Genomic DNA, 8,347 nt, shown 5'->3' with positions numbered 1-8,347 from the left:
GAAATTTGGGGGCCACCACCGAGTTGGTGTCGCGCGGCTCGGTGATGTAGAACCACCCCGATTCCCATTCCTTTATGGTCTCCACATAGGAGCCTTCGAGCCAGGTGACGTTAGGCATTTTTCCCACCATGGCGCATCCGCACTCTGCTTGCTGGCTGACCACCACCTTCGGTTTGACATTGAAGGTCTTCAGCCACAGGCCGAAGTGGGGCCTGATGCGGAGGAAGGCCTCGCACATGACGATAAACGCCGAGATGTTGAGGATGAAATTGGGGGCCAGATCATGAAAATCCAGCCCGTAGTAGAACATGAGCCCACGGACAAACGGGTGGAGGGGAAATCCCAGTCCGCGGACAAACTGGGTAAGAAAAACTACCCTCTCTTGGGGTTCGGGCGTAGGGATGATCTGCCCCACATCTGGCAGCCGGTGCACGATATCCGTGGCCAGATATCCGGCTTCCCGTAACTTTGCGATGTGCTCCTCCGTGACGGAGGAGACCATCCACTTGCCTCCCACTCCAAACATGCTTGGAGTGGTTTGAGGAGAAAGACGCGAACTTGGGCACTGGAGCTTGAGTGTGCGAGAATGGATAAGCAAGGAGGAAGAAGGCGTGGGTAAAAAGGGTGAATCCTTGTCCCTTTATAAGGGCGGAAGAGGCGATGTGCTTCCCCACTTTCCTGGTAAAATCGCTTATTCCCCAAGCGCCAAAATTGATGGCGCAGTTGGGTTACCCACGTCCGTATTGATGAGAATCCCATAATAAGGGGGACACGATCTCTGCTTTGACAAGACGTGTCAAGAAAACCGCCTCGCGATATGTGCGGTGCTGGTTGAGAAAAACGGTTCGAATAATGACCGGGCCATGACATGATGTCATGCTGTCAAAACGTGTCAGCAGATTAGATTTGTGGAAATATTATTCTCTCTACGGTGGTATGTGGAACTTGTTTTGTAGAGCCGAACACTATCCTTGTGTTCAAAATCTTCTATGGAGTATTCAGAGGAGGAACCCGCCTTGCAATGCCGAAGACAAAACTGTGCGCTCGACTCATCATCATTGAAGCCTGGTTCAGGGGTTACTGAGGGAGTCCTGGATTAGGGGGTCTCCGGAAAGCCGGACTATATCCTTTGGCCGGACTGTTGGACTATGAAGATACAAGATTGAAGACTTCGTCATGTGTCCGAATGGGGCTCTCCTTGGCGTGGAAGGCAAGCTTGGCAATACGGATATGTAGATCTCCTCCCTTGTAACCGACTCTGTGTAACCTTAGCCCCCTCCGGTGTCTATATAAACCAGAGGGTTCAGTCCGTAGGACAACAACAATCATACCATAGGCTAGCTTCTAGGGTTTAGCCTCTACGATCTCATGGTAGATCAACTCTTGTAATACTCATATCATCAAGATCAATCAAGCAGGACGTAGGGTATTACCTCCATCAAGAGGGCCTGAACCTGGGTAAACATCGTGTCCCCTGCCTCCTGTTACCATCCGCCTGGAGCTTTTCCCCTTTTAGGTGACTCGGCCTCCAAGTGCATGGAGGCCGCCCTCTTCTTTCTTCCCACTGCTGGGGTTCGTTTTCCTCCTCCTCGTCGTCCTCTTCGGAGGCATAACGGACGTTGGAGCCTTCCGATATTGTGTCCGAAGTACCGCGGCGATAAAGGTCGCCCCGGGTCTTTTTGGCCTCCTTCTCGGCCTTCTTCTTCGGCGCCTTGTACGGCGCCAATGAAGGAAATATGCCCTAGAGGCAATAATAAAGTTATTATTTATTTCCTTATATCATGATAAATGTTTATTATTCATGCTAGAATTGTATTAACCGGAAACATAATACATGTGTGAATACATAGACAAACAGAGTGTCACTAGTATGCCTCTACTTGACTAGCTCGTTAATCGAAGATGGTTATGTTTCCTAGCCATAGACATGAGTTGTCATTTGATTAACGGGATCACATCATTAGGAGAATGATGTGATTGACTTGACCCATTCCATTAGCTTAGCACTTGATCGTTTAGTTTGTTGCTATTGCTTTCTTCATAACTTATACATGTTCCTATAACTATGAGATTATGCAACTCCCGTTTACCGGAGGATCACTTTGTGTGCTACCAAACGTCACAACGTAACTGGGTGATTATAAAGGTGCTCTACAGGTGTCTCCGAAGGTACTTGTTGGGTTGGCATATTTCGAGATTAGGATTTGTCACTCCGATTGTCGGAGAGGTATCTCTGGGCCCTCTCCGTAATGCACATCACTTAAGCCTTGCAAGCATTGCAACTAATAAGTTAGTTGCAGGATGATGTATTATGGAACGAGTAAAGAGACTTTCCGGTAACGAGATTGAACTAGGTATTGAGATACCGACGATCAAATCTCGGGCAAGTAACATACCGATGACAAAGGGAACAACGTATGTTGTTATGCGGTCTGACCAATAGAGATCTTCGTAGAATATGTGGGAGCCAATATGAGCATCCAGGTTCCGCTATTGGTTATTGACCTGAGACATGTCTCGGTCATGTCTACATAGTTCTCGAACCCGTAGGGTCTGCATGCTTAAAGTTTCAGTGACGATTGTATTATGAGTTTATGTGATTTGATGTACCGAAGGTAGTTCGGAGTCCCGGATGAGATCACGGACATGACGAGGAGTCTCGAAATGGTCGAGATGTAAAGATCGATATATTGGACGACTATATTCGGACATCGGAAAGGTTTCGAGAGATTCGGGTATTTTCGGGGGTACCGGGGAGTTACGGGAATACGAGGAAGAAGTAATGGGCCTCATGGGCCAAGTGGTGGAAGAGAGGAGGCAGGGCGCGCGGCCCCCCTAGCCCAAACCGAATTGGACTAGGGGGCCGGCCCCCCTTTCCTCCTTCTTCTCCTTCTCCTTCCTTCTCCTTCTCCTCCTTCCTTTCCTCCTCCTAGTAGGAGTAGGAAAGGGGAGTCCTACTCCTACTAGGAGGAGGACTCCTCCTCCTGGCGCACCCATAGAGGGCCGGCCGGCCTCCCCCTTGCTCTTTATATACAGGGGCAGGGGGCACCTCTAGACACACAAGTTGATCAGTTGATCTCTCCCAGCCGTGTGCGGTGCCCCCCTCCACCATATTCCACCTCGGCCATATCGTAGCGGTGCTTAGGCGAAGCCCTGCGTCGGTAGCAACATCAGCACCGTCAATACGCCATCATGCTGACGGAACTCTCCCATGAAGCTCTGCTGGATCGGAGTTCGCGAGACGTCATCGAACTGAACATGTGCTGAACTCGGAGGTGCCGTGTGTTCGGTACTTGGATCGGTCGGATCGTGAAGACATACGACTACATCAACCGCGTTGTGCTAACACTTCCGCTTTCGGCCTACGAGGGTACGTGGACAACACTCTCCCCCCTCGTTGCTATGCATCACCATGATCTTGCGTGTGCGTAGGAAATTTTTTGAAATTACTACGTTCCCCAACAGTGGCATCTGAGCCTAGGTTTTATGCGTTGATGTTGTGCACGAGTAGAACACAAGTGAGTTGTGGGTGATATAAGTCATTACTGCTTACCAGCATGTCATACTTTGGTTCGGCGGTATTGTTGGATGAAGCGGCCCGGACCGACATTACACCTACGCTTACGCGAGACTGGTTCTACCGACGTGCTTTGCACACAGGTGGCTGGCGGGTGCCAGTTTCTCCAACTTTATTTGAACCGAGTGTGGCTACGCCCGGTCTTTGCGAAGGTTAAAACATCACCAACTTGACAAACTATCGTTGTGGTTTTGATGCGTAGGTAAGAACGGTTCTTGCTAAAGCCCGTAGCAGCCACGTAAAACTTGCAACAATAAAGCAGAGGACGTCTAACTTGCTTTTGAAGGGCATGTTGTGATGTGATATGGTCAAGACATGATGCTAAATTTTATTGTATGAGATGATCATGTTTTGTAACCGAGTTATCGGCAACTGGCAGGAGCCATATGGTTGTCGCTTTATTGTATGCAATGCAATTGCGCTGTAATGCTTTACTTTATCACTAAGCGGTAGCGATAGTCGTGGAAGCATAAGATTGGCGAGACGACAACGATGCTACGATGGTGATCAAGGTGTCGCGCCGGTGACGATGGTGATCATGACGGTGCTTCGGAGATGGAGATCACAAGCACAAGATGATGATGGCCATATCATATCACTTATATTGATTGCATGTGATGTTTATCTTTTATGCATCTTATCTTGCTTTGATTGACGGTAGCATTATAAGATGATCTCTCACTAAATTTCAAGATAAAAGTGTTCTCCCTGAGTATGCACCGTTGCCAAAGTTCGTCGTGCCCAGACACCACGTGATGATCGGGTGTGATAAGCTCTACGTCCATCTACAACGGGTGCAAGCCAGTTTTGCACACGCAGAATACTCAGGTTAAACTTGACGAGCCTAGCATATGCAGATATGGCCTCGGAACACTGAGACCGAAAGGTCGAGCGTGAATCATATAGTAGATATGATCAACATATTGATGTTCACCATTGAAAGCTACTCCATTTCACGTGATGATCGGTTATGGTTTAGTTGATTTGGATCACGTGATCACTTAGAAGATTAGAGGGATGTCTTTCTAAGTGGGAGTTCTTAAGTAATATGATTAATTGAACTTAAATTTATCATGAACTTAGTACCTGATAGTATCTTGCTTGTCTATGTTTGATTGTAGATAGATGGCCCGTGCTGTTGTTCCGTTGAATTTTAATGCGTTCCTTGAGAAAGCAAAGTTGAAAGATGATGGTAGCAATTACACGGACTGGGTCCGTAACTTGAGGATTATCCTCATTGCTGCACAGAAGAATTACGTCCTGGAAGCACCGCTAGGTGCCAGGCCTGCTGCTGGAGCAACACCAGATGTTATGAACGTCTGGCAGAGCAAAGCTGATGACTACTCGATAGTTCAGTGTGCCATGCTTTACGGCTTAGAATCGGGACTTCAACGACGTTTTGAACGTCATGGAGCATATGAGATGTTCCAGGAGTTGAAGTTAATATTTCAAGCAAATGCCCGGATTGAGAGATATGAAGTCTCCAATAAATTCTATAGCTGCAAGATGGAGGAGAATAGTTCTGTCAGTGAACATATACTCAAAATGTCTGGGTATCATAATCACTTGACTCAACTGGGAGTTAATCTTCCTGTTGATAGTGTCATTGACAGAGTTCTTCAATCACTGCCACCAAGCTACAAGAGCTTCGTGATGAACTATAACATGCAAGGGATGGATAAGACAATTCCCGAGCTCTTCGCAATGCTAAAGGCTGCGGAGGTAGAAATCAAGAAGGAGCATCAAGTGTTGATGGTCAACAAGACCGCCAGTTTCAAGAAAAAGGGCAAAGGGAAGAAGAAGGGGAACTTCAAGAAGAACAGTAAGCAAGTTACTGCTCAGGAGAAGAAACCCAAATCTGGACCTAAGCCTGAAACTGAGTGCTTCTACTGCAAGCAGACTGGACACTGGAAGCGGAACTGCCCCAAGTATTTGGCGGATAAGAAGGATGGCAAGGTGAACAAAGGTATATGTGATATACATGTTATTGATGTGTACCTTACTAGAGCTCGCAGTAGCACCTGGGTATTTGATACTGGTTCTGTTGCTAACATTTGCAACTCGAAACAGGGACTACGGATTAAGCGAACACTGGCAAAGGACGAGGTGACGATGCGCGTGGGAAATGGTTCCAAAGTCGATGTGATCGCGGTCGGCACGCTACCTCTACATCTACCTTCGGGATTAGTTTTAGACCTAAATAATTGTTATTTGGTGCCAGCGTTGAGCATGAACATTATATCTGGATCTTGTTTGATGCGAGACGGTTATTCATTTAAATCAGAGAATAATGGTTGTTCTATTTATATGAGTAATATCTTTTATGGTCATGCACCCTTGAAGAGTGGTCTATTTTTGATGAATCTCGATAGTAGTGATACACATATTCATAATGTTGAAACCAAAAGATGCAGAGTTGATAATGATAGTGCAACTTATTTGTGGCACTGCCGTTTAGGTCATATCGGTGTAAAGCGCATGAAGAAACTCCATACTGATGGACTTTTGGAATCACTTGATTATGAATCACTTGGTACTTGCGAACCGTGCCTCATGGGCAAGATGACCAAAACTCCTTTCTCCGGTACTATGGAGAGAGCAATGGATTTGTTGGAAATCATACATACAGATGTATGTGGTCCGATGAATATTGAGGCTCGTGGCGGATATCGTTATTTTCTCACCTTCACAGATGATTTAAGCAGATATGGGTATATCTACTTAATGAAACATAAGTCTGAAACATTTGAAAAGTTCAAAGAATTTCAGAGTGAAGTTGAAAATCATCGTAACAAGAAAATAAAGTTTCTACGATCTGATCGTGGAGGAGAATATTTGAGTTACGAGTTTGGTCTACATTTGAAACAATGCGGAATAGTTTCGCAACTCACGCCACCCGGAACACCACAGCGTAATGGTGTGTCCGAACGTCGTAATCGTACTTTACTAGATATGGTGCGATCTATGATGTCTCTTACAGATTTACCGCTATCGTTTTGGGGTTATGCTTTAGAGACGGCTGCATTCACGTTAAATAGGGCACCATCGAAATCCGTTGAGACGACGCCTTATGAACTGTGGTTTGGCAAGAAACCAAAGTTGTCGTTTCTGAAAGTTTGGGGCTGCGATGCTTATGTGAAAAAGCTTCAACCTGATAAGCTCGAACCCAAATCGGAGAAATGTGTCTTCATAGGATACCCAAAGGAAACTGTTGGGTACACCTTCTATCACAGATCCGAAGGCAAGACTTTCGTTGCTAAGAATGGATCCTTTCTAGAGAAGGAGTTTCTCTCGAAAGAAGTGAGTGGGAGGAAAGTAGAACTTGATGAGGTAATTGTACCTGCTCCCTTATTGGAAAGTAGTACATCACAGAAACCGGATTCTGTGACACCTACACCAATTAGTGAGGAAGCTAATGATAATGATCATGAAACTTTAGATCAAGTTACTACCGAACCTCGTAGATCAACCAGAATAAGATCCGCACCAGAGTGGTACGGTAATCCTGTTCTGGAAGTCATGCTACTAGATCATGATGAACCTACGAACTATGAAGAAGCGATGGTGAGCCCAGATTCCGCAAAATGGCTAGAAGCCATGAAATCTGAGATGGGATCCATGTATGAGAACAAAGTGTGGACTTTGGTTGACTTGCCCGTTGATCGGCAAGCAATTGAGAATAAATGGATCTTCAAGAAGAAGACTGACGCTGACGGTAATGTTACTGTCTACAAAGCTCGACTTGTTGCAAAAGGTTTTCGACAAGTTCAAGGGATTGACTACGATGAGACCTTCTCACCCGTAGCGATGCTTAAGTCTGTCCGAATCATGTTAGCAATTGCCGCATTTTATGATTATGAAATTTGGCAAATGGATGTTAAAACTGCATTCCTGAATGGATTTCTGGAAGAAGAGTTGTATATGATGCAGCCAAAAGGTTTTATCGATCCAAAGGGAGCTAACAAAGTGTGCAAGCTCCAGCGATCCATTTATGGACTGGTGCAAGCCTCTCGGAGTTGGAATAAACGCTTTGATAGTGTGATCAAAGCATTTGGTTTTGTACAGACTTTTGGAGAAGCCTGTATTTACAAGAAAGTGAGTGGGAGCTCTATAGCATTTCTGATATTATATGTGGATGACATATTATTGATTGGAAATTATATAGAATTTCTGTATTGCATAAAGGGATATTTGAATAAGAGTTTTTCAATGAAAGACCTCGGTGAAGCTGCTTACATATTAGGCATTAAGATCTATAGAGATAGATCAAGACGCTTAATTGGACTTTCACAAAGCACATACCTTGACAAAGTTTTGAAGAAGTTCAAAATGGATCAGGCAAAGAAAGGGTTCTTGCCTGTGTTATAAGGTGTGAAGTTGAGTAAGACTCAATGTCCGACCACCACAGAAGATAGAGAGAAAATGAAAGATGTTCCCTATGCTTCAGCCATAGGCTCTATCATGTATGCAATGCTGTGTACCAGACCTGATGTGTGCCTTGCTATAAGTCTAGCAGGGAGGTACCAAAGTAATCCTGGAGTGGATCACTGGACAGCGGTCAAGAACATCCTGAAGTACCTGAAAAGGACTAAGGATATGTTTCTCGTATATGGAGGTGACAAAGAGCTCATCGTAAATGGTTACGTTGATGCAAGCTTTGACACTGATCCGGACGATTCTAAATCGCAAATCGGATACGTGTTTATATTGAATGGTGGAGCTGTCAGTTGGTGCAGTTCTAAACAAAGCGTGGCAGGATCTACATGTGAA

Source organism: Triticum aestivum, chromosome 4A (assembly GCF_018294505.1).
Source record: "Triticum aestivum cultivar Chinese Spring chromosome 4A, IWGSC CS RefSeq v2.1, whole genome shotgun sequence".
Classification (NCBI taxonomy): Eukaryota; Viridiplantae; Streptophyta; class Magnoliopsida; order Poales; family Poaceae; genus Triticum; species Triticum aestivum.
The sequence above is the reverse complement of the archived record's forward strand: the minus strand, read 5'-3'. Positions refer to the sequence as shown.